Source organism: Lissotriton helveticus, chromosome 2_2, assembly GCF_964261635.1.
Source record: "Lissotriton helveticus chromosome 2_2, aLisHel1.1, whole genome shotgun sequence".
NCBI lineage: Eukaryota > Metazoa > Chordata > Amphibia > Caudata > Salamandridae > Lissotriton > Lissotriton helveticus.
In genome coordinates, this window is record NC_136060.1 from 354,163,432 (window position 1) to 354,191,361 (window position 27,930).

The window sequence follows — 27,930 nt, forward strand, 5'->3', positions numbered from 1 at the left end:
TACATGAAGGGATGAGAGATGTAGCCGAGTGGATGACGACCAGCCGCCTGAAACTGAACTCAGACAAGACGGAGGTCCTCATCCTGGGATCCTCGCCCTCCGCCTGGGACGACTCCTGGTGGCCCCCCGCCCTGGGCACCGCACCCAAACCGACGGACCACGCACGCAACCTGGGCTTCATCCTGGACTCCTCCCTCTCCATGACCAGACAAGTCAACGCCGTCTCCTCGTCGTGCTTCAACATCCTGCGCATGCTACGGAAGATCTTCTGGTGGATCCCCACCGAGACCAGGAAGACTGTCACCCAGGCCCTCGTCACCAGCCGACTGGACTACGGCAACGCCCTCTACGCCGGAACCACCGCCAAGCTCCAGAAGAGACTCCAGCGGATCCAGAACGCCTCAGCCAGACTCATCCTCGACATCCCACGAAACAGCCACATCTCCGGACATCTGAGAGACCTGCACTGGCTCCCCGTCAACAAAAGAATCACCTTCCGTCTCCTCACCCACGCACACAAAGCCCTACACGACCAAGGCCCGAGCTACCTCAACAACCGAATCAACTTCTACGCTCCCAAGCGCCACCTCAGATCAACCAGCCACGCCCTCGCCGCCGTCCCCCGCATCCGAAGAGCGACAACAGGAGGAAGGTCCTTCTCCTACCTGGCCGCCAAGACCTGGAACTCCCTCCCAACCGACCTGCGCCTGACCCAAGACCACCTCTCCTTCAGGAAGAAGCTCAAGACCTGGCTGTTCGAGCAGTAACGGCACCCCCCCCTCCTAGCGCCTTGAGACCCTACGGGTGAGTAGTGCGCTCTATAAATGTCTTGATTGATTGATTGATTGACTGAATGAAGGGTAGAAAGTGACTGAGGGAACAAATGACAGAAGGGGAGTGAGTGAGGGTGAGTTGATGACAGTGAGGGATGGAGGGTGAGTGAGGGTGAGTGAAGGGGGAGTCACAGAGCGAGGGGATGGAGGGAGTGAGGGTAATATAGAGGGAGTGAGGGAAGAGGAGTGAGGAAGTGAGAGGACAGAGGGACTGAGAGAAGTAGTGAGTGAAGTGGAGTACGGTGAGAGAGGAAAAGAAAATGAGTGAGGGAGCGAAGGAAGGGAAGAGAGGGAAAGGGAAGTGAAGCAGGGGGACTGAAAGAAGATGAGTGTGGGAGGGGAGTGAGGGGAAGGGGAGTGAACATGGGGAATGAGGATAAGTGAGGGAAGCGGAGTAAGGGAACGGGGGTGAGGGAGGGTAAGAGAAGAGCAGTGAGGTTGAGGAAAAAGGGGTGATAGAGGGTGGATAAAGGTAAGTGAGCGTGAGACAAGGGGAGTGAGGGAGTGAGGAGACAGAGGGAGTGAAGGAAAGAGTGAGATAAGGGGACTGAGTGAGGGAGCATAGAAAGGTAAGTGAGGGAGTGTAGGTGAGTTAAAGGTAGTGAGCATGAGGGAAGGGGACTGAGAGATTGAGGGGACGGAGGTAGTGAGGCTAAGAGAGAGGGAGTGAGGGAAGGAGAGTGAGGATGTGACAGGACAGAGGTAGTGAGAGAAGGAGTGAGTGAAGTGGACTAAGGTGAGTGAGGGAAGGGGAATGATTGAGGGAGCAAAGGAAGGGAATAGAGGGGAGGAGGACTGAAGCATAGGTACTGAGAGAAGGTGAGTGGGGGATGAAAGTAAAGGGTAGGGGAGAGAAGGATGGGGAATGAGGGGTAGTGAGGGAACCGGAGTAACGGAACGGCAGTGAGGGAGGGTGAGAGAAGGGCAGTGAGCGTGAGTAAAGAGGGGTGAAAGAGGGTGGATAAAAGTGAGTGAGGGTAAGACAAGGGGAGTGAGGGGGTGAGGGGATAGAGGGAGTGAAGGAAGAGGTGACAGAAAGGGACTGAGTAAGGGAGGAAAGAAAGGTAAGTGAGGGAGTGTGGGTGAGTTATAGGGAGTGAGCGTAACAGAAGAGGAGTGAGAGAGTGAGAGGACGGAGAGAGTGATGCTAAGAGAGAGAAAGTGAGGGAAGGGGAGTGACGAAGTGAGAGGACAGTGGGAGTGAGAGAAGGAGTGAGTGAAGTGGAGTACGGTGAGTGAGGGAATGGGAATGAGTGAGGGAGCGAAGGAAGGGAAGAGAGGGGAAGGGAAGTAAAGCAGGGGGTCTGAAAGAAGGTGAGTGTGGGAGAGGAGTGAGTGAAAGGGGAGTAAACATGGGGAATGAGAATAAGTGAGGGAAGCGGAGTAAGGGAACAGGGGTGAGGGAGGATGAGAGAAGAGTAGTGAGGTTAAGGAAAAGAGTGATGAGAAGGTAAATTTTGTTTGTCAAACTTACTTTATAAGTAATGTAAACTTAATGACATATTTTTAATAAATGTAATATCTGTGAAAGAGGAAAAAAAATAAGTTATCATTTTTATAATATATATTTTAATATAGAAGAGACAAGGCAGGAGATTAAAAGTCATAAAAGGGTACTAAGAGATAAAGTAGGAGTGAAGGACACAGAAAGGGAAACAAAGGAATGGTGAAGGACAGAGAGAGGGAAAAAGAAATAGAGGGAGAGCAAATTACTAAGAGGATAATGAGGCGGATAGATTCAGTGACAGAGAGGAAGAGAGGGAGAGAGAAATGAACTGAAGGTGAGTAAGATACTAAAGGAATGGGACGGTGAGAGAAGGGCAGTGATGTTGAGGAAAGAGGGGTGATAGAGGGTGGATAAAGGCGAGTGAGAGTAAGACAAGGGGAGTGACGGAGTGAGGACATAGAGGGAGTGAAGAAAGGAGTGAGAGAAGGGGACTAAGTGAGGGAGCATAGAAAGGTAAGTGAGGGAGTGTTGGTGAGTTAAAGGGAGTGAGTGTGAGAGAAGGGGGAGTGACAAAGTGAGAGGATGGAGGGAGTGAGGGTAATAGAGAAGGAGTGAGGAAAGGGGAGTGAGGATGTGAGAGGACAGAGGGAGTGAGAGAAGGAGTGAGTGAAGTAGAGTAAGGTTAGTGAGGGAAGGGGGATTACTGAGGGAGCAAAGGAAGGAAAGAAGGGGAAGGGGAGTGAAGCAGAGGGACTGAGAGCTGGAAAGTGGTGGAGAGGAGAGAGGGGAAGGGGAGTGAAGGAATGGGGAATGAGGGATAGTGAGGGAAGTGGAGTAAGGGAACAGGGGTGAAGAAGGGTGAGAGAAGGGCAGTGAGGGTGAGTAAAGAGGGGTGATAGAGGGTGGATAAAGGTGAGTGAGCGTGAGACAAGGGGAGTATAATATATATTTCACAATACAAAATACAAAATAACTTGTACAACATGTTATATGGTTTATTTTTGCTGTTCTCAGAATATATTGAATTTCACTAGAAACGGTGAGTTCAATACTACTGATCATATGATAGCGGGGAAAAAAACACAATCAAAAAGATTGTGTTTAAAATACCCATACAACGTTTCAATAAATAATGTAAAACTTAGAAAAAACATATCTTAACTCATTTTTGATCCACTTACTTTTCCACGAGGCCAAATAGTATATGGAAAGTCCTTTTCTTTGCAAATTACTCAATAGTACTCTTAAACTTCCATTTACCCAACTTTCTGAAAGAAAAGCTCCAACATCTTTTTCATCATGTAACAATAGTTATATTTCCACCTCTGGCTCACTCATGATCAACATTTCCTATAATACTGATGTCACTCACTATGTGATACACTTACACTACCTCTATGACAACTACAATGTTTTATTATCTTGATCACTCTCACTCACAAAGTAATTTTGAACAGCAGACTAAGTTTTATTAACTGCTCCAATCTTCATTGGCCAATTACCTTTCCTAAAATTTCGTTTGTAAAAACACTAGGTAAGACTTTTGTAAGTCAAAAGGCAAACGTTGTTTGAAAGTCAATTGAGTATTATTACAATTAGTCCAGCCTTTTTGACATTTTAAATAAGCTGTGTAATGTCCTGATGTTTTCGAATGACCATCATGGACAATAATTGATGCAGTTACAAAGGTTCTTCCTGAAATTGATAATTGAGAAGCCACAAATTTTTTATTTAAAGTTGTCAATTTAGTTCCATCAGGTCTACATCGTTGGAACATTAAAATTACATACTGTCCATATCTTTGTATAAATAATGTTGATAGCATTGCAGATTTACATTGAGTACAGACCATGTTTTGATTTACTTCTCTAACTAGATATTTAAAAGACACTGATTTGCAGTCTGGTAAAGTCAAATATATAAATCTTTCAGTGTCTATTGTGGTAGTACTTGAAAAGTACATGGGGAACATGGGGAATGAGGATAAGTGAGGGAAGCGGAGTAAGGGAACGGGGGTGAGGGAGGGTAAGAGAAGAGCAGTGAGGTTGAGGAAAAAGGGGTGATAGAGGGTGGATAAAGGTAAGTGAGCGTGAGACAAGGGGAGTGAGGGAGTGAGGAGACAGAGGGAGTGAAGGAAAGAGTGAGATAAGGGGACTGAGTGAGGGAGCATAGAAAGGTAAGTGAGGGAGTGTAGGTGAGTTAAAGGTAGTGAGCATGAGGGAAGGGGACTGAGAGATTGAGGGGACGGAGGTAGTGAGGCTAAGAGAGAGGGAGTGAGGGAAGGAGAGTCAGGATGTGACAGGACAGAGGTAGTGAGAGAAGGAGTGAGTGAAGTGGACTAAGGTGAGTGAGGGAAGGGGAATGAGTGAGGGAGCAAAGGAAGGGAATAGAGGGGATGAGGACTGAAGCATAGGTACTGAGAGAAGGTGAGTGGGGGATGAAAGTAAAGGGAAGGGGAGAGAAGGATGGGGAATGAGGGGTAGTGAGGGAACCGGAGTAACGGAACGGCGGTGAGGGAGGGTGAGAGAAGGGCAGTGAGCGTGAGTAAAGAGGGGTGAAAGAGGGTGGATAAAAGTGAGTGAGGGTAAGACAAGGGGAGTGAGCGAGTGAGGGGATAGAGGGAGTGAAGGAAGAGGTGACAGAAAGGGACTGAGTAAGGGAGGAAAGAAAGGTAAGTGAGGGAGTGTGGGTGAGTTATAGGGAGTGAGCGTAACAGAAGAGGAGTGAGAGAGTGAGAGGACGGAGAGAGTGATTCTAAGAGAGAGAGAGTGAGGGAAGGGGAGTGACGAAGTGAGAGGACAGTGGGAGTGAGAGAAGGAGTGAGTGAAGTGGAGTACGGTGAGTGAGGGAAGGGGAATGAGTGAGGGAGCGAAGGAAGGGAAGAGAGGGGAAGGGAAGTAAAGCAGGGGGTCTGAAAGAAGGTGAGTGTGGGAGAGGAGTGAGTGAAAGGGGAGTAAACATGGGGAATGAGAATAAGTGAGGGAAGCGGAGTAAGGGAACAGGGGTGAGGGAGGATGAGAGAAGAGTAGTGAGGTTAAGGAAAGGAGTGATGAGAAGGTAAATTTTGTTTGTCAAACTTACTTTATAAGTAATGTAAACTTAATGACATATTTTTAATAAATGTAATATCTGTGAAAGAGGAAAAAAAATAAGTTATCATTTTTATAATATATATTTTAATATAGAAGAGACAAGGCAGGAGATTAAAAGTCATAAAAGGGTACTAAGAGATAAAGTAGGAGTGAAGGTCACAGAAAGGGAAACAAAGGAATGGTGAAGGACAGAGAGAGGGAAAAAGAAATAGAGGGAGAGCAAATTACTAAGAGGATAATGAGGCGGATAGATTCAGTGACAGAGAGGAAGAGAGGGAGAGAGAAATGAACTGAAGGTGAGTAAGATACTAAAGGAATGTGAGTTATCAAAACTAAAGGAGGAAAGGGGAGTAAGGAAAGGGGAGTGAGTGACAAGGAAGTGGGAGTGAGTGAGGGTGCATTCATGACAATGAGGGATGGAAGGTGAGTGAGGGTGAGTGAAGGGGCATGAGAGAGTGAAGGGACAATGGGAGTGAGGGTAACAGAGAGGGAATGAGGGAAGAGGAGTGAGGAAGTAAGAGGACAGAGGGAGTGAGAGAAGGAGTGAGTAAAGTGGAGTAAGGTGAGTGAGGGAAGGGGAATGACTGAGGGAGCAAAGGAAGGAAAGAAGGGGAAGGGGAGTGAAGTAGAGGGACTGGGAAAAGGTGAGTGCGGGAGGAGAGTGAGGGGAAGGGGAGTTAGAATGGGGAATGAGGATAAGTGAGGGAAGTGGAGTAGGGGAACGGGGGTGAGGGACGGTGAGAGAAGGGCAGTGATGTTGAGGAAAGAGGGGTGATAGAGGGTGGATAAAAGCGAGTGAGCGTAAGACAAGGGGAGTGACGGAGTGAGGACATAGAGGGAGTGAAGATAGGAGTGAGAGAAGGGGACTAAGTGAGGGAGCATAGAAAGGTAAGTGAGGGAGTGTTGGTGAGTTAAAGGGAGTGAGTGTGAGAGAAGGGGGAGTGACAAAGTGAGAGGATGGAGGGAGTGAGGGTAATAGAGAAGGAGTGAGGAAAGGGGAGTGAGGATGTGAGAGGACAGAGGGAGTGAGAGAAGGAGTGAGTGAAGTAGAGTAAGGTTAGTGAGGGAAGGGGGATTACTGAGGGAGCAAAGGAAGGAAAGAAGGGGAAGGGGAGTGAAGCAGAGGGACTGAGAGCTGGAAAGTGGTGGAGAGGAGAGAGGGGAAGGGGAGTGAAGGAATGGGGAATGAGGGGTAGTGAGGGAAGTGGAGTAAGGGAACGGGGGTGAAGGAGGGTGAGAGAAGGGCAGTGAGGGTGAGTAAAGAGGGGTGATAGAGGGTGGATAAAGGTGAGTGAGCGTGAGACAAGGGGAGTATAATATATATTTCACAATACAAAATACAAAATAACTTGTACAACATGTTATATGGTTTATTTTTACTGTTCTCAGAATATATTGAATTTCACTAGAAACGGTGAGTTCAATACTACTGATCATATGATAGCGGGGAAAAAAACCACAATCAAAAAGATTGTGTTTAAAAAACCCATACAACGTTTCAATAAATAATGTAAAACTTAGAAAAAACATATCTTAACTCATTTTTGATCCACTTACTTTTCCACGAGGCCAAATAGTATATGGAAAGTCCTTTTCTTTGGAAATTACTCAATAGTACTCTTAAACTTCCATTTACCCAACTTTCTGAAAGAAAAGCTCCAACATCTTTTTCATCATGTAACAATAGTTATATTTCCACCTCTGGCTCACTCATGATCAACATTTCCTATAATACTGATGTCACTCACTATGTGATACACTTACACTACCTCTATGACAACTACAATTTTTTATTATCTTGATCACTCTCACTCACAAAGTAATTTTGAACAGCAGACTAAGTTTTATTAACTGCTCCAATCTTCATAGGCCAATTACCTTTCCTAAAATTTCGGTTGTAAAAACACTAGGTAAGAATTTTGTAAGTCAAAAGGCAAACGTTGTTTGAAAGTCAATTGAGTATTATTACAATTAGTCCAGCCTTTTTGACATTTTAAATAAGCTGTGTAATGTCCTGATGTTTTCGAATGACCATCATGGACAATAATTGATGCAGTTACAAAGATTCTTCCTGAAATTGATAATTGAGAAGCCACAAATTTTTTATTTAAAGTTGTCAATTTAGTTCCATCAGGTCTACATCGTTGGAACATTAAAATTACATACTGTCCATATCTTTGTATAAATAATGTTGATAGCATTGCAGATTTACATTGAGTACAGACCATGTTTTGATTTACTTCTCTAACTAGATATTTAAAAGACACTGATTTGCAGTCTGGTAAAGTCAAATATATAAATCTTTCAGTGTCTATTGTGGTAGTACTTGAAAAGGAACAATTGTCGCAGTTATGCTGCCATTTATAAGAAAGGCCAAAAAGATTTTCTACATCTATACCTTCATCTTGCAATACAACAAGCATATACATTAGCAATTCCTGACAATCTTGCTGAATTTTCTGTGAAAATTGATTTAGATCAGAACATATGTCTAAAACATTTCGAATTTCAGAAACACTTTCTATTTTTGTTCTATCACTACTACATTTCTCAAACACAGAATTCAACAAACAACAAAATCTTTGATCCCGATTTTCAACAATCTGTTCTTGTAAAGTTTGGAGAAAAAACCAACATTAACCACTATATTAGCATAGCAGTTGACACCAGAACTATTTTCAAACTGAAATCCAACAACATCTATAACTGAATCCTTTTCCTTTCTGCTTACAATTACTGGTTCATCTACTTTTTTCTTTTTGCTACAACTTCACTACAATTTTTCTCATTTCTTCTTTTTCGGCCTACCACACGCTTTTCAAATAGAGGATATTGAGGTAAATTTGGAGCATACTCTCTTCTTAACCTATTATATTCTTTTACACAATTTAGATCTGCACTAATCTTTGTCTCATCAAAATCAATCAAGTACAATCCAGTTAAAGTTCTGACTCGAGATAAAGCAACATAAATGTAAATGTAAATGTTTTTGTACTTGTATAGCGCGCAGCTACCCGGACCGGGTCTCCCGGCACTTGTACTCATACCGCTAAGGAACCCTTCCTGGTTTTCCTTCTGCAGTGTCCACTCCTGGGCACCCCCATGGTGAAACCAGGCATACTCGCACTGTTGGGGCCGTTGTGGAGATTAAGCAAGCTATTGCCCAGAGTTGCAGCGTAGGACCCATGATTAGAACAGGCACTGAGGTGAGAATATCCGGTGAGAGGAATTTGAGCCCGAGACCCGCCGAGGTGGGAATCAAACCCTGGTCCCGGGCCAGAGCTCTGCATCAAGGTCTGCCGCTCTAACCATTGAGCCACACTTCTCCACATATGCCATACCCTCCTTGAACACAGAACTTCCAATATTCACCAAAGCGCTATCTACACTTAAACCTTGAGATTTATGAATAGTCACCGCATATGCCAAAGAAACAGGAAACTGTTTTCGGCGAACATATAAATCTTTCACAAGCAAAAATCCAGCAGAACAACGACTGAATTGTTGTACTTCTTCAATTCCATCAAATTTAATTTTTAAAAATTCAATTCCATCTCTATTTCGGTAATTCACAAAATCAACAACATGACCCATTGCTCCATTTACTAAACCTCTTTCCACATGTAGATTCCGTCGTAAAATTATACGACAATTTAAACATGCATACAGAGTCTTTTCCAAACCAGCAGTTTTAGATATTGTGTTCTCTAAAGAATCCAATTTTGATTTCAACTTTTCTGACAGAATAATAGTTGCTTCTTCATGCTCTATTTTATCAATAGCTTCCAGTTTCACAAGCTCTTGACTTTCTAACTTTAACAGTTTGTTGTTGAAGATTGAACATTCTTGCAGAGTTGGCATCAAGCATATCACAGATTTTTTTTCAGCAATTTTCTTAAAAATATTCTCTGGGAGAATATTTTTGTTTGGAAACAAATTTGAAATTAATCGTGCATTTAAAGCTTCTTTGCCATGCTTACTTACTTTTCCAATTCTTACATCTTGTAGAATATTTTTATAATCTTCATCCTTTGCCTGTCGCATATTTTGAAGCAGTTCTGCATATTTGAAATTTAACCATATATTAACATTTCCAATGCTTCCTAGGCACTTTCTGGTATCTTCATGCGTAAGCATTTTAAACACTGGTTGTACTTTCACTGGAGTTAGCTGCAGTAGATCTCCAAAAACTATGATGTGTTTGCCTCCAAATAACACATCATACTCTGTTTTAAGAATTTCTTGCATTCTTAAATGCACAAAACCAAGCATTACATTTGATACCATGCTTACCTCATCAATGATAAGAAGTTTCATTTTCTTCAGGATTCTGGAAACTTCACAACAAGCTTCTCCAGATAGCTTGTGGTATTGTAATTTATTATCATGCTCTACTGGCAGCATCAATAAACGATGTAAAGTAATCCCTTTAATGTTATGTGCTGCCAACCCAGTTGGAGCGGTAACAACACAAGACAGCGATGACTCAGTTCTTTTCTGCAGATAAGTTGCAATTGCTTTAATCAGAAAACTTTTTCCAGTTCCTGCTTCTCCACTCACGTACAGTCAGACAGGCATAAATGACGTACATGAGCACTCTTTTTTCTCATGACATAAACCATGCTTAATCTGTTCTGTGACTTCCTCATATATTTGTTTCTGCTCAACGTTTAGTTCTTTTTCTAAATCTTCTAAGTTAACTACATCCTCCTGAGCTTGTTCTGTGGCTCTTTCCACTTCATCCATGGCAGTGGCAGCTTCATTTTGGATAAATGGTCCTCCTAGTGGATCCTGACTCAATGAAGCAGAACTCTGACTGTCTTGAGAACTGTCTCTAGCAATCTCTGCTGCAATTGTAGCTTCTTGCTGTATTTCCTCGTTCAACATTTGCAGATAATTTGAAAAAACAGGACATTCTATGGTATCCTTGGTTGCATTGAAAGAATCTTCATAACTCAGAAAATCTCCAAGTAGTTCCTCTTCTGTACGCCATGGCTTAAAGCGTTGCAAAAGAGCTAAATAGTAAAATTCCCTTTTGTCAGGAGATTCGCAACTCAATTTTCGATGATTAATCAAATGGCCTTTTCTTTGTTTCACCAGACATCCTTCACATCCAATTACAGCATATACTCCTTTATTGATATCTTCTGTGATGTTCCTCTTAAAAGTATAGCTTTGCCGAACTTCATAGAGACAAACGTTCTCAAGATAACTACTTCTATTTGGATAGTATGTATCCAACATGTTTGTCTTCAAAATATCTGTACTGTTTGGTTCTTTCTCCTCCAAATACTCAATTTCTTGTACAGATTTCAAAACTCGGTTTCGTGGTGCAGCAAGACCTAGACTCACCCAAATGATTGTTCTAGATTTGGCATATAGACTTGCTGATGATAACCGATCAGAACATTCATATGCTCCAATTTCTCGATGAGACAACATCTTCAGACTGTAACTGTACAATTTCTTACTTAGACTCTTTTCATGTGAAATTTCCTCCCACATTTCCTTCAGTTCCGTCTTTTCTGATTTTGTGATGTAAGACATCACATATCGAGCCACAGCAATAGAGTTGTCAGCAACATATTGAATATCCTTGTTAGCATTCCACATGGACAAAATGACTGGGTTGTAGTCATTTATGTATTTGGACTCTTCAATTCTTCTTAAGTTGTATGTATTTTTCGGTGATTTTCTTGTCACAGTATTTCGCAGAAAAGACATAAAATTGTTCACTCTTCCTTTAGATATTACTGGTCGTGGAAATCCAAAACGACATTTTGTGTAGAACTTGTCCTTGGATTTGAACTTTCGACGACAGTATTTTCCACAACGATGGGTTTGAAAGCGTAAAACTTGATGTCTTAAATTGTTTTCTTCTGTACTTCGCGGAACAGCACATGTAGAATACTGTTCAATGAAACTCATCACTGTGTCATCCGAATCTGTTCCAAATTTGGGTGCATCTTTGATCCATAGCAGCATATGTATGTGAGGAACACCTCTTGCTTGATACTCCTTTCTCCAAAAGAAATCCAAAACCTCTCCAAGCTGAGGATTTTTTTTGTTTGTGATAAAAGACATCATAGCTTCAAATCTATGATTGAAATACCTGCATACATTAACTGGATCCAAAGAGCACATTTCTCCAGGTGTCTTGTATTCTATATTTTCAATGTTTGCATTTGCCTCTCGTAGAAATTGAAGTAAGTCTTCCCAAGCATACTCAGCACAGCAAAGAGTGAGGAACCATGTAGGAGTTCCTAAGTTTCTTAGCATACATTTCAATTCCCCATGACGACGGTACAAATACTCGTTAGTACCACGCTGACATGCCATGAGATTAATTAGGTGAGATTCCAAAATACTGTCTTGCAGTTTGACTTTATCCATAAAGTCCCTTGCCGAAATATTTTACAGATGCACTCCACTTTTCAGTATATGGTTCACTGCATAAGAAAGTCCAGACAAGTCACTCTCAAACAGTAAATGAAACAAATATGGAATGCATTGACGAAACCTTGGATCTTCTGCATATAATCTTAAAGTCCGGTATTCAGATGCAGGAATTTGAACAGGTCGGTCGTCATATCGTCCATCTTGACCTGTTGGAAATAACTGATGAAAACAACGAGCTTCCAAACTTTCTTCCCATACACTAATGGGACTTCCTTTTGCTTCTTTCATTTGAAACAAGTCAATAGCATTTCCATTACTTCTTTGGAACGCAAAGGATGAACACTATAATGTTCATACATTTCTTCACTTCTAGAGACATCAACTTTTTCAATTTGCCCAGCTGAGAAATCACTGTCCTCTTCTACAGTTGTTTCCTCTTCTCCAACATATACATTTTGGTAGTAGTGTTTGTTTTTTACCAAATACAACGTTGCCTTTTTGACTTTCCTAACATCCACTAATTCTTGCCAGATTTTCTTACTCTTTGTCGGAACACCATTAACTAGAATAACCAGAGGTTCCTCTTCCACTTTTTCTACACCAATTGTATCAATATTTTTCTTAAAATCTAGAGGCAAATAAACAACTCTTCCCTTTAATCCTCTCTGTAAATCTGAAGGAGGCAATTTCCCTGTCTTAGGCTCCATGCGAACAATAGCCTGAAAAGGATGCACACATTGAATCAGAATAGACTCATAGGTATTTAAATCCATCAATTCAGAAGGAATGTCTACTAACTCAAGATTATTATGAACAGCTCTAGCAGGCATTCTGTTTTCATTTAATTTATTATAACAATATTTACAAATACGTTGATCAGAACTCAAATCAAAACAATTTTCTACCAACAAATAAGTTGCAAAATCCTTCCACTCAATATTATTTTCCATTTCACTTTTTACATATAAATCAACTAACCTAGTCTGATTCTTATAATGGGTTCGTCGTCAACACACACAAGAAAAAGTAGGCCTTTCACTTGAATTGACCTTAAACTTTATAATTTCATGGTCAAATTTTTCTGTACTTGAAATCTGTACATTGTCTTCCACATTACCTTCTATTACTGAATCAGTTTCTGCACTGTCCTCTTTTTCACCAAAATAACAAAACTCAATTTCTTCACAAATGTTCTTCACATCTAATTCAGATCCATGCAAAAGAGCACTGTTTAACTGTTTTAGCTTAAGTGCTGGACTTTTTGCATAATACAACCTTCTCACTAATTTTCTCACTTTATTATGATGCACTGCTAACATCCTAAAATGGTGAAAAACACTCTGACATACTTTTCTTGAAAGACAAGCCAGTGAATGCCCATACAAACCTGTTTTTTCTCTCACTCTACAAGGATCTAACTCTTGCAACATCGTCATCTTTTGTTTTAGACTTTTCTTAGTATATGTATGTAAGAAATTGAGAAACAAATCAATTGAATCCTGTTGCACACTACAAATACTACTACAATTCCAAGTATACACTGGAGCCTAAGGACACCTCCCTAAAACTTTATCAGCTAACACCTCTTCTGCATTTCTAGGCACAACTTTTTCTTTTTGCAACCGGACAACCGACCTTCACCTCATATGCTCGACCACTGGTGTCAACTGCATGCACCAAATCATTATCCTGAAAGTAACTCTCTTCATTAAAAAATGGCTCACAACTTGAACTATGCTTCCATTCTCCAGAAAAAACATCACAAAAATATTACCTTATCTAGTGTACGAATTCTATTGATTACTAAACTGTATAATTTTGTTTTCGCTTTAAAAGCCTGATCCACAATCTTCACTATACTTTTCTTTTTCTTGTAAAAAGCAGTTTTCTTTTTATAAATCTTAACATTTTTTAATAAATTTAAAACAATTCTGTTATATAACATTCATCTACGAATGTCAATAAATTGATTTCTCCATCTATTACTATAGACAATATCATCGACTTCTACCGGTCTAACATTTTTTGGGGGGCTCTGCTTTTTCATTGTATATACAGATGATTTTTTTTCTTTGAAACAATATCCAGATGTTTTTTACATTGCGTTGATTTTCTAATAAAAACTCCTTTGTTTGCTTCCCAGGAGCATTCTTTTTTTTCACTGAAGATTGTGTTTTGTATGAATCTTCTAATTGTGTTTTCTTGGACAATAAAGCATGTTTATAACTTTTTCTTCTTCTTTCCTTCGTCGGCATATTCATTTATCTTTCTATAGATGATTACAATCTGTGGTAAAGAAAAAATAACATATTATAGACCACTACTAACATACTACATAGCAATGACAATAAGTAAACAATGTAAACACTAGTTTACAACATAACTAAGTTTATAGCACAGCAACTGTGTCACAGCAACAGTGCAGTACAGTTTCATTATTAATCTCACTCTCTGCCTGCACCATCTCACTCTTTGCGTGTGTCATCTCACTTTCTGCCTGCACCATCTCTCTCTTTGTGTGTGTCATCTCTCTCTTTGCATGTGTCATCTCTCTCTCTGCCTGTGCCATCTCTCCTAGCGTATGTCATCTCACTCTCTGCCTGTGCCGTCTCTCTCCTTGCGTGTGTCATCTCACTCTCTGCCTGCGCTATCTCTCTCTTTCCGTGTGCCATCTCACTCTCTCCCTGCCTCATCTCTCTCTTTGCATATGTCATCTCGCTCTGTTTCTGCCCCATCTCTCTCTTTGTGTGTGTCATCTCTCTGTTTGAGTGTGTCATCTCAATCTCTGCCTGTGTCATCTCTCTCTTTGTGTGTGTCATCTCTCTCTTTGTGTGTGTCATCTCTCTCCTTGTGTGTGTCATCTCACTCAGTCCCTGCACCATCTCTCTCTTTGTGTGTGTCATTTCTCTCTTTGCGTGTGTCATCTCACTCTACGCCTGCCCCATCTCTCTCTTCGTGTGTGTCATCTCTCTCTTTGCATGTGTCATCTCTCTCTTTGCGTGTGTCATCTCACTCTGTGCATGCCCCATCTCTCTCTTTCCATCTGCCATCTCACTCTCTGCCTGCGCCATCTCTCTCTTTGCGTGTGTCATCTCGCTCTCTTTCTGCCCTATCTTTCTCTTTGTGTGTGTGTCATCTCTCTGTTTGCGTGTGTCATCTCAATCTCTGTCTGCACGATCTCTCTCTTTGTGTGTGTCATCTCTCTCTTTGTGTGTGTCATCTCACTCAGTCCCTGCACCATTTCTCTCTTTCTGTGTGTCATTTCTCTCTTTGCGTGTGTCATCTCACTCTGTGCCTACCCCATCTCTCTCTTTGTGTGTGTCATCTGTCTCTTTGTGTGTGTCATCTCTTTCTTTGCATGTGTCATCTCACTCTGTGCATGCCCCATCTCTCTCTTTGTGTGTGTCATCTCTCTCTTTGTGTGTGTCATCTCTCTCTTTGCGTGTGTGTCATTAAACTCTCTGCCTGTGCTATCTCTTTCTTTCCATGTGCCATCTCACTCTCTGCCTGCGCTATCTCTCTCTTTGCGTGTGTCATCTCGCTCTGTTTCTGCCCCATCTCTCTCTTTGTGTGTGTCATCTCAATCAGTCTCTGCACCATCTCTCTCTTTGTGTGTGTCATTTCTCTCTTTGTGTGTGTCATCTCACTCTGTGCCTCCCCCATCTCTCTCTTTGTGTGTGTCATCTCTCTCTTTGTGTGTGTCATCTCTCTCTTTGCGTGTGTCATCTCACTGTGTGCCTGCACCATCTCTCTCTTTCTGTGTGTCATCTCTCTCTTTGCGTGTGACATCTCACTCTCTGGCTGTGTCATCTCACTTTCTGCCATCGCTATCTCTCTCTTTCCCTGTGCCATCTCACTCTCTGCCTGCGCCATCTCTCTCTTTCTGTGCGTTATCTCGCTCTGTTTCTGCCCCATCTCTGTGTGTGTGTCATCTCTCTGTTTGCGTGTGTCATCTCAATCTCTGTCTGCACGATCTCTCTCTTTGTGTCTGTCATCTCTCTCTTTATATTTTATTGTATTGTATTTATACTTGTTAAGCGCAGCTGTCAGCCAAAGGGTATCCTGGCGCTGAGACCATATCTTTCCATCAGGTGAAGCGCACCACATTGCTCTTGGAAACAGGTAGGTATTAAGATCCCTTTTGAAGGAGGTCAGATCTTGACTACTCCTTAGCGCCAGAGGTAGGGTATTCCATAACGTGGCGGCCGTGAAACTAAAGGCACGGCCGCCCATCCTCACTCTGTTAATCCTGGGAACCATCACCAGGAACGCTGAGGAAGATCTCAAAAGTCTGGCAGCTTGATACCAAGAGAAGAGATTTTGAAGCGGTATCGGTCCCAGTCCATGCAGAGCCCTGAAAACAAGGCATACGGCCTTAAAGGCAATCCTCTGCTGGACAGGTAGCCAATGAAGATCAGCCAATGCTGCAGATGAAGAAGCAGAGCGTGAACGAGATAGAGCCAATTTAGCAGCCATATTTTGAATCCTCTGCAACTTTAGGATCCAGGTCTTAGGGGCTCCCAGAAGTAGTGCGTTACAGTAGTCTAACCTACTGAGAATAGAACTACGCACTACCTCTGCTCTGACTCCCAGGGGAAGTAACGGCAAGATCTTACGTAGGGCACGAAGCAAGCCCATACAAGTCGCCGCGGTCCTATTTACAGAGACATCAAGCTGCAGATTAGGCTCAAACAGAACTCCCAAATTGCAGGCCGACACTGCGGCCTCCACCGTGCCCGGGATGGAAGTTGGCCAGAAGTCATCCGGTAGGGGACGGGGGAGTCGGTCTATAGAGCAATGGAGTACCTCCGTTTTTGACCCAATAAATTGAAGCGAGTTAACTCGCAGCCATTCTGCTGTTGCCGACATACAACGGTGGAAGGTGTCCCTCGATACTGTCTCTGTGCCCTCAAATGAGAAGATCAATTGAGTGTCATCGGCATAATTGATGACTGATATGCCAAATGACTTTATCAGGTCTACCAGGGGTCGAAGATATAGATTGAAAAGGATCGGACTGATCGCTGACCCCTGGGGGACACCCTGATTCACCTGTCGTGTGGCTGATCGAAATGGTGGTAACGCCACAGCTTGCTGTCTGTTGCAAAGATAAGATGTTAACCATCTTAAAGCCAGGCCAGTAACTCCCACGCTCCGAAGTAGAACTGCATGGTCCACCGTGTCGAACGCGGCCGACATGTCAAGCAGCACTAGAAATGCTGACTTACCCCTGTTGACACGCGTTCGTAGATCATCCAACACGGTAACAAATGCAGTCTCTTTCTTTTTCAACCGGACAACCGACCTTCACCTCATATGCTCGACCACTGGTGTCAACTGCATGCACCAAATCATTATCCTGAAAGTAACTCTCTTCATTAAAAAATGGCTCACAACTTGAACTATGCTTCCATTCTCCAGAAAAAACATCACAAAAATATTACCTTATCTAGTGTACGAATTCTATTGATTACTAAACTGTATAATTTTGTTTTCGCTTTAAAAGCCTGATCCACAATCTTCACTATACTTTTCTTTTTCTTGTAAAAAGCAGTTTTCTTTTTATAAATCTTAACATTTTTTAATAAATTTAAAACAATTCTGTTATATAACATTCATCTACGAATGTCAATAAATTGATTTCTCCGTCTATTACTATAGACAATATCATCGACTTCTACCGGTCTAACATTTTTTGGGGGGCTCTGCTTTTTCATTGTATATACAGATGATTTTTTTTCTTTGAAACAATATCCAGATGTTTTTTACATTGCGTTGATTTTCTAAAAAAACTCCTTTGTTTGCTTCCCAGGAGCATTCTTTTTTTTCACTGAAGATTGTGTTTTGTATGAATCTTCTAATTGTGTTTTCTTGGACAATAAAGCATGTTTATAACTTTTTCTTCTTCTTTCCTTCGTCGGCATATTCATTTATCTTTCTATAGATGATTACAATCTGTGGTAAAGAAAAAATAACATATTATAGACCACTACTAACATACTACATAGCAATGACAATAAGTAAACAATGTAAACACTAGTTTACAACATAACTAAGTTTATAGCACAGCAACTGTGTCACAGCAACAGTGCAGTACAGTTTCATTATTAATCTCACTCTCTGCCTGCACCATCTCACTCTTTGCGTGTGTCATCTCACTTTCTGCCTGCACCATCTCTCTCTTTGTGTGTGTCATCTCTCTCTTTGCATGTGTCATCTCTCTCTCTGCCTGTGCCATCTCTCCTAGCGTATGTCATCTCACTCTCTGCCTGTGCCATCTCTCTCCTTGCGTGTGTCATCTCACTCTCTGCCTGCGCTATCTCTCTCTTTCCGTGTGCCATCTCACTCTCTCCCTGCCTCATCTCTCTCTTTGCATATGTCATCTCGCTCTGTTTCTGCCCCATCTCTCTCTTTGTGTGTGTCATCTCTCTGTTTGAGTGTGTCATCTCAATCTCTGCCTGTGTCATCTCTCTCTTTGTGTGTGTCATCTCACTCAGTCCCTGCACCATCTCTCTCTTTGTGTGTGTCATTTTTCTCTTTGCGTGTGTCATCTCACTCTACGCCTGCCCCATCTCTCTCTTCGTGTGTGTCATCTCTCTCTTTGCATGTGTCATCTCTCTCTTTGCGTGTGTCATCTCACTCTGTGCATGCCCCATCTCTCTCTTTCCATCTGCCATCTCACTCTCTGCCTGCGCCATCTCTCTCTTTGCGTGTGTCATCTCGCTCTCTTTCTGCCCTATCTTTCTCTTTGTGTGTGTGTCATCTCTCTGTTTGCGTGTGTCATCTCAATCTCTGTCTGCACGATCTCTCTCTTTGTGTGTGTCATCTCTCTCTTTGTGTGTGTCATCTCACTCAGTCCCTGCACCATTTCTCTCTTTCTGTGTGTCATTTCTCTCTTTGCGTGTGTCATCTCACTCTGTGCCTACCCCATCTCTCTCTTTGTGTGTGTCATCTGTCTCTTTGTGTGTGTCATCTCTTTCTTTGCATGTGTCATCTCACTCTGTGCATGCCCCATCTCTCTCTTTGTGTGTGTCATCTCTCTCTTTGTGTGTGTCATCTCTCTCTTTGCGTGTGTGTCATTAAACTCTCTGCCTGTGCTATCTCTTTCTTTCCATGTGCCATCTCACTCTCTGCCTGCGCTATCTCTCTCTTTGCGTGTGTCATCTCGCTCTGTTTCTGCCCCATCTCTCTCTTTGTGTGTGTCATCTCAATCAGTCTCTGCACCATCTCTCTCTTTGTGTGTGTCATTTCTCTCTTTGTGTGTGTCATCTCACTCTGTGCCTCCCCCATCTCTCTCTTTGTGTGTGTCATCTCTCTCTTTGTGTGTGTCATCTCTCTCTTTGCGTGTGTCATCTCACTGTGTGCCTGCACCATCTCTCTCTTTCTGTGTGTCATCTCTCTCTTTGCGTGTGACATCTCACTCTCTGGCTGTGTCATCTCACTTTCTGCCATCGCTATCTCTCTCTTTCCCTGTGCCATCTCACTCTCTGCCTGCGCCATCTCTCTCTTTCTGTGCGTTATCTCGCTCTGTTTCTGCCCCATCTCTGTGTGTGTGTCATCTCTCTGTTTGCGTGTGTCATCTCAATCTCTGTCTGCACGATCTCTCTCTTTGTGTCTGTCATCTCTCTCTTTATATTTTATTGTATTGTATTTATACTTGTTAAGCGCAGCTGTCAGCCAAAGGGTATCCTGGCGCTGAGACCATATCTTTCCATCAGGTGAAGCGCACCACATTGCTCTTGGAAACAGGTAGGTATTAAGATCCCTTTTGAAGGAGGTCAGATCTTGACTACTCCTTAGCGCCAGAGGTAGGGTATTCCATAACGTGGCGGCCGTGAAACTAAAGGCACGGCCGCCCATCCTCACTCTGTTAATCCTGGGAACCATCACCAGGAACGCTGAGGAAGATCTCAAAAGTCTGGCAGCTTGATACCAAGAGAAGAGATTTTGAAGCGGTATCGGTCCCAGTCCATGCAGAGCCCTGAAAACAAGGCATACGGCCTTAAAGGCAATCCTCTGCTGGACAGGTAGCCAATGAAGATCAGCCAATGCTGCAGATGAAGAAGCAGAGCGTGAACGAGATAGAGCCAATTTAGCAGCCATATTTTGAATCCTCTGCAACTTTAGGATCCAGGTCTTAGGGGCTCCCAGAAGTAGTGCGTTACAGTAGTCTAACCTACTGAGAATAGAACTACGCACTACCTCTGCTCTGACTCCCAGGGGAAGTAACGGCAAGATCTTACGTAGGGCACGAAGCAAGCCCATACAAGTCGCCGCGGTCCTATTTACAGAGACATCAAGCTGCAGATTAGGCTCAAACAGAACTCCCAAATTGCAGGCCGACACTGCGGCCTCCACCGTGCCCGGGATGGAAGTTGGCCAGAAGTCATCCGGTAGGGGACGGGGGAGTCGGTCTATAGAGCAATGGAGTACCTCCGTTTTTGACCCAATAAATTGAAGCGAGTTAACTCGCAGCCATTCTGCTGTTGCCGACATACAACGGTGGAAGGTGTCCCTCGATACTGTCTCTGTGCCCTCAAATGAGAAGATCAATTGAGTGTCATCGGCATAATTGATGACTGATATGCCAAATGACTTTATCAGGTCTACCAGGGGTCGAAGATATAGATTGAAAAGGATCGGACTGATCGCTGACCCCTGGGGGACACCCTGATTCACCTGTCGTGTGGCTGATCGAAATGGTGGTAACGCCACAGCTTGCTGTCTGTTGCAAAGATAAGATGTTAACCATCTTAAAGCCAGGCCAGTAACTCCCACGCTCCGAAGTAGAACTGCATGGTCCACCGTGTCGAACGCGGCCGACATGTCAAGCAGCACTAGAAATGCTGACTTACCCCTGTTGACACGCGTTCGTAGATCATCCAACACGGTAACCAATGCGGTCTCGGTGCCATGGGCCGGCCTGAACCCAAATTGAGCTGCATGCAGGCAGGAGTTGGTTTCAAGGAAGTTGGACAAGGCTCTCGTGACCAACTTCTCGATAATTTTTATCGCAAATGGTAAAAGCGAAATGGGCCTATAATTGGCCGAGCATAAAGGGTCCAGAGATGCCTTTTTTAGCAATGGTGTTACTATTGCCAACTTCCAACTGTCTGGAACTGATGCTGTAGTCAGCGACTGGCAGCAGATGGAATAGAGCGGGGGAAACAGCTCGTCTTGGAATATCTTCCAGATCTTATGTGGCATTGGGTCAAGCGGTGAACCTGAGGACACGCCATTGGCCAGGACGCAAAATTCCTCCAGCGAGGGGATAGGAAAGCAGGACAGCTGGGGGGACTCTTCCTTGTTGTCATCCCACTCGGAACCCGAATGGCGGGGGAGTTCCGAGGAGGAAGATAAGGACAGCGCGGACTGGCCGGAAACCATGAGTCCATTCAAAATTGTCCTGATTTTCTCCTCGAACGCGAGGGCCAAGGAATCACATAATTCCTGAGAGGCCGGGATAGCTGGCACTGTACAGGATGGATTAGTTAGGTTATTGACCAGCTTAAACAGGGTCTGCGACTTATTAGGGGCCTTAGCCAAGGTGTCTTCCAGGAACTGTGCTTTGGCCCTCCTTAACTGGGCCTTATATTCCTGCAGGGCCGCTTTATACGCTGCCTTATCCGACTCCCTATACCCTCTCCTCCAGGCACGCTCCGCCTGTTTGCAGCGGAGCTTGTGCTGTCCAAGATCGCCGGTAAACCAGGCATTGGCTCTTCTAGGTCTCTCCCTCACCCTCCGTAGAGGGGCCAGCTCATCCAAAGATGTCGAGATTTGTTGGCAGAGGACGGCATAGCTCTTATCCACACTATCCTCCATTGTAAAAGTCCTGGGCAGTGATGTGGGTAGGTTCGGTTCCCTTAGAAGGCGAGACCATTGCCTATTGAACTTGGTGCTGCCCGGGTTACTTAATTTTAACGGACCAGGCAAGGAAATAAGAATCAGTGCATGGTCGGTCCAACATTGATCCACGACCTCTTTAACTGCAACCAGCTCCTTCTCAGCAAATACTAGATCAAGAGTGTGCCCCTTAGCGTGAGTAGGTGACAGAACCAGCTGTACAAGTTGTATATTGCTACACGCTTGGCAAAGTTCTCTATAGGCCAGATCTTGAGGGCCAGAGGGCCAAAGATTGAAGTCACCCAGTACTAAAAGTCTAGCATGGGAGTTTGAGAGGTCATAGATCAAATCAACCAATGACTGGAGGGCCAAAGTGGTCAGAGAGGGCGGTCTGTAGCATAAAAGACCTGCTACCAGAGTGCCGCCCTGGGCCGTAATAAAGAAACCCATGAGCTCGAACCCCAACACCTCTTTTACCACCAACTGCGAGATGGAAATTGAGTCTCTGAAGATGTATCCTACTCCACCCCCTCTACCAGAGACTCGAGGGGTATGTCTTATAAGGTAACCCGGTGGACAAGCCCAACCAAGTTCCACCCCACAATCCACTGTGGGCCAGGTCTCAGTAACAAATAGTATATCCAAATGTGAGGATTCTATTAAGAGAGCAATCTCAGCATAATGCTTTACGAGAGAGCGAACATTCAACAGACCACAAGAAAGGGCCCTAAGAGAAGATGGAGTCGATATACAATGCTTACCAACATCGGTGTGACTCGGTAGATCATACAATTCCTCGCGAGGATCTACCAGCTGAGGAGTAGCCGTAGCGAGCACACCAGGAGCCCCCGGGACGCGAACGGGTGCAAACGGGCTTACCTCTGGTGCACCTCCGGCGCGCCTACGGTGCGCCCGCTGCGCGCACACGCTGCGCGCCTGCCTCCCCATTCTCTTGTAGTGTATTACGCCACACAGGGTTCCGGCCCGTAGAGCCTCTGGACCCAACCAATATGGCGCCTGCAAAGTGGCCCAAGCCTCAAACACCCACCCAAGATGGCGGTCGGAGTGCCACCCACAGGGACCCCCCTAACTAAGTCCTGCCAAGTGCGGATGTAAAACGATTATAGTGCAGGTAAGCCTGACTATTCCCCAAATTGCACTGTATGGCAAGCGCCTGATAGGTAGGCAAAAATACAGCAGCGCGATTAGCGCGATCAAGGCAGCGCGATTAAAACAGTAAGCCAGGTAAACAGCTTAGAACAAGGTAAAATGCACAGCAATGCGCGCGATGACAAGGTAGGTCTTTGTGTGTGTCATCTCTCTCTTTGTGTGTGTCATCTCTCTCCTTGTGTGTGTCATCTCACTCAGTCCCTGCACCATCTCTCTCTTTGTGTGTGTCATTTCTCTCTTTGCGTGTGTCATCTCACTCTGTGCCTGCCCCATCTCTCTCTTTGTGTATGTCATCTCTCTCTTTGTGTGTGTCATCTCTCTCTTTGCGTGTGTCATCTCACTGTGTGCCTGCACCATCTCTCTCTTTCTGTGTGTCATCTCTCTCTTTGCGTGTGACATCTCACTCTCTGCCTGCGCTATCTCTCTCTTTCCGTGTGCCATCTCACTCTCTGCCTGCGCCATCTCTCTCTTTGCGTGTGTCATCTCGCTCTGTTTCTGACGAGGTAGGTCTGCCGAGCGTGCTGGACGAGCAGCTTAAGTAAGCTCACCAATACGCGGGGTTCCGGCTCGTAGAGCCTCTGGACCGAACCAATATGGCGCCTGAAAAGTGGCCCAAGCCTCAAACACCCACCCAAGATGGCGGTCGGAGCGCCACCCACAGGGACCCTCCTAACTAAGTCCCGCCAAGGGCGGATGTAAAACGATTATAGTGCAGGTAAGCCTGACTATCCCCCAAATTGCACTGTATGGCAAGCGCCTGATAGGTAGGCAAAAATACAGCAGCGCGATCAAGGCAGCGCGATTAAAACAGTAAGCCAGGTAAACAGCTTAGAACAAGGTAAAGTGCACAGCAATGCGCGCGATGACGAGGTAGGTCTGCCGAGCGTGCTGGACGAGCAGCTTAAGTAAGCTCACCAATACGCGGGGGTCCGGCTCGTAGAGCCTCTGGACCCAACCAATATGGCGCCTGCAAAGTGGCCCAAGCCTCAAACACCCACCCAAGATGGCGGTCGGAGCGTCACCCACAGGGACCGCCCTAACTAAGTCCCGCCAAGTGCGGATGTAAAACGATTATAGTGCAGGTAAGCCTGACTATTCCCCAAATTGCACTGTATGGCAAGCGCCTGATAGGTAGGCAAAAATACAGCAGCGCGATCAGCGCGATCAAGGCAGCGCGATTAAAACAGTAAGCCAGGTAAACAGCTTAGAACAAGGTAAAATGCACAGCAATGCGCGCGATGACGAGGTAGGTCTGCCGAGCGTGCTGGACAAGCAGCTTAAGTAAGCTCACCAATACGCGGGGTTCCGGCTCGTAGAGCCTCTGGACCCAACCAATATGGCGCCTGAAAAGTGGCCCAAGCCTCAAACACCCACCCAAGATGGCGGTCGGAGCGCCACCCACAGGGACCCTCCTAACTAAGTCCCGCCAAGTGCGGATGTAAAACGATTATAGTGCAGGTAAGCCTGACTATCCCCCAAATTGCACTGTATGGCAAGCGCCTGATAGGTAGGCAAAAATACAGCAGCGCGATCAAGGCAGCGCGAATAAAACAGTAAGCCAGGTAAACAGCTTAGAACAAGGTAAAATGCACAGCAATGCGCGCGATGACGAGGTAGGTCTGCCGAGCGTGCTGGACGAGCAGCTTAAGTAAGCTCACCAATATGCGGGCTTCCGGCTCGTAGAGCCTCTGGACCCAACCAATATGGCGCCTGCAAAGTGGCCCAAGCCTCAAACACCCACCCAAGATGGCGGTCGGAGCGCACCCACAGGAACCCCCCTAACTAAGTCCCGCCAAGTGCAGATGTAAAACGATTATAGTGCAGGTAAGCCTGACTGTTCCCCAAATTGCATTGTATGGCAAGCGCCTGATAGGTAGGCAAAAATACAGCAGCACGATCAGCGCGATCAAGGCAGCGCGATTAAAACAGTAAGCCAGGTAAACAGCTTAGAACAAGGTAAAATGCACAGCAATGCGCGCGATGACGAGGTAGGTCTTTGTGTGTGTCATCTCTCTCTTTGTGTGTGTCATCTCTCTCCTTGTGTGTGTCATCTCACTCAGTCCCTGCACCATCTCTCTCTTTGTGTGTGTCATTTCTCTCTTTGCGTGTGTCATCTCACTCTGTGCCTGCCCCATCTCTCTCTTTGTGTATGTCATCTCTCTCTTTGTGTGTGTCATCTCTCTCTTTGCGTGTGTCATCTCACTGTGTGCCTGCACCATCTCTCTCTTTCTGTGTGTCATCTCTCTCTTTGCGTGTGACATCTCACTCTCTGCCTGCGCTATCTCTCTCTTTCCGTCTGCCATCTCACTCTCTGCCTGCACCATCTCTCTCTTTGCGTGTGTCATCTCGCTCTGTTTCTGCCCCATCTCTCTCTTTGTGTGTGTGTCATCTCTCTGTTTGCGTGTGTTATCTCAATCTCTGTCTGCACGATATCTCTCTTTGTGTGTGTCATCTCTCTCTTTGTGTGTGTCATCTCTCTCTTTGTGTGTGTCATCTCTCTCCTTGTGTGTGTCATCTCACTCAGTCCCTGCACCATCTCTCTCTTTGTGTGTGTCATTTCTCTCTTTGCGGGTGTCAACTTACTCTGTGCCTGCCCCATCTCTCTCTTTGTGTGTGTCATCTCTCTCTTTGTGTGTGTCATCTCTCTCTTTGCATGTGTCATCTCACTGTGTGGCCTCGCCATCTCTCTCTTTGTGTGTGTCATCTCTCTCTTTGCGTGTGACATCTCACTCTCTGCCTGTGTCATCTCACTCTCTGCCTGCGCTATCTCTCTCTTTCCGTGTGCCATCTCCCTCTCTGCCTGCGCCATCTCTCTCTTTGCGTGTGTCATCTCGCTCTGTTTCTGCCCCATCTCTCTCATTGTGTGTGTCATCTCTCTGTTTGCGTGTGTTATCTCAATCTCTGTCTGCACAATCTCTCTCTTTGTGTATGTCATCTCTCTCTTTGTGTGTGTCATCTCTCTCTTTGAGTGTGTCATCTCTCTCCTTGTGTGTGTCATCTCACTCAATCCCTTCACAATCTCTCTCTTTGTGTGTGTCATTTCTCTCTTTGCGTGTGTCATCTAACTCTGTGCCTGCCCCATCTCTCTCTTTGTGTGTGTCATCTCTCTCTTTGTGTGTGTCATCTCTCTCTTTGCATGTGTCATTTCACTGTGTGCCTGCACCATCTCTCTCTCTTTGTGTGTGTCATCTCTCTCTTTGCGTGTGACATCTCACTCTCTGCATGTGTCATCTCACTCTCTTCCTGTGTCATCTATCTCTAATCCAGCATTGAATCAAAGCATGAGAAACAATATGAAAAAAGAGTACCCTATAAGCAAAGAGATGCAAACTGTGAGGAGACACAGGTGACATTATAGAAAAAGGGGCAAATATAATTCCTTATTTCACACAGACATTCAGTGTGATCCTTGTCAAAAATGTTAGTCATACATTTTTCCAAAAAACATTTAGCATAGTAATTCATTTAAGAAACAGAGCACAGCCCATATCAATGACCACTACATTACAATGCAGAAACCTGACTCATTTCCAAAATACTTTTTCAATATGCACCGTTCATTTTTTGCCAGCATTACATAAAAACATGAGACACAATGCAAAAAGAAACAGTACCCTATAAGCTAAGAGATGCAAACTGTGAGGAGACACAGGTGACATTATAGACAAAGGAGAAAATAGAATTCCTTAATTGACATAGACACTCAGTGTGATATTTGTCAAAAAAGTTAAAGCCATACATTTTACCCAAAAACATTTAGCATAGTAAATCGTTTTAGACACAGAGCACAGCCCATTTAAATGACCACTACATTACAAGGCAGCAACCTGACTCATTTCCAAAATACATTTCCAATATGCACCATTAATTTTTTTTGCCAGCATTACATAGAAACATGAGACACAATGCAAAGAGAAACAGTACCCTATAAGCTAAGAGATGCAAACTGTGAGGAGACACAGGTGACATTATAGAAAAAGGTGAAAATATAATTCCTTAATTGACACAGACACTCAGTGTGATCCTTGTCAAAAAAGTTAAAGCCATACATTTTACCGAAAAACATTTAGCATAGTAAATCGTTTTAGACACAGAGCACAGCCTATTTAAATGACCACTACATTACAAGGCAGAAACATGACTCATTTCCAAAATACATTTCCAATATGCACCATTCATTTTTTTGCCAGCATTACATAGAAACATGAGACACAATGCAAAAAGAAACAGTACCCTATAAGCTAAGAGATGCAAACTGTGAGGAGACACAGGTGACATTATAGAAAAAGGTGAAACATAATTCATTAATTGACACAGACACTCAGTGTGATCCTTGGCAAAAAAGTTAAAGCCATACATTTTACCCCAAAACATTTAGCATAGTAAATTATTTTAGACACAGAGCACACCCCATTTAAATGACCACTACATTACAGTGCAGAAACTTGACTCATTTCCAAAATACATTTCCAATATGCACTATTCATTTTTTGCCAGCATTACATACTAACATGGGAAACAATGCAAAAAGAAACAGTACCCTATAAGCTAAGAGATGCAAACTGTGAGCAGACACAGGTGACATTATAGAAAAATATGAAAATATAATTCCTTATTTCACACAGACACTCAGGGGTCGATTCCGATCCGGTAAAATCCCCGTCCGTACGAATCGTATCCGGAGCCGTTTCCGTACGACTCGTACGGACGCCGTACGACCGGACAATTCCGATCCCGATCGGCCGACCTGGACGCGATTCGTACGGTACACGTCGATTCGTACGGAAAAGCGCACGATCACCTACACTCTGTACGGCACGTACCCCCCATGATCGCAGGGGTACGGCGCGTACTCCTGCGATCATGCGGGGTACGTGCCGTACACCCAGCGTACATGGGGTATGTGCCGTACACCCACCGTACATGGGGTATGATGCGTACCCCATGTACGCTGGGTGTACGGCACGTACCCCGCATGATCGCAGGGGTACGCGCCGTACCCCTGCGATCATGGGGGGTACGTGCCGTACCCGGGGGGGGCGTTCTGTACCTGTTTCGGCGCGAACTGTGCGTTTACGACTGTTTTCAGCTCCCGTAGGAAAAGGGTCGTACGGTGCGTACCCGATACGAATCGTACTTGCTGGGT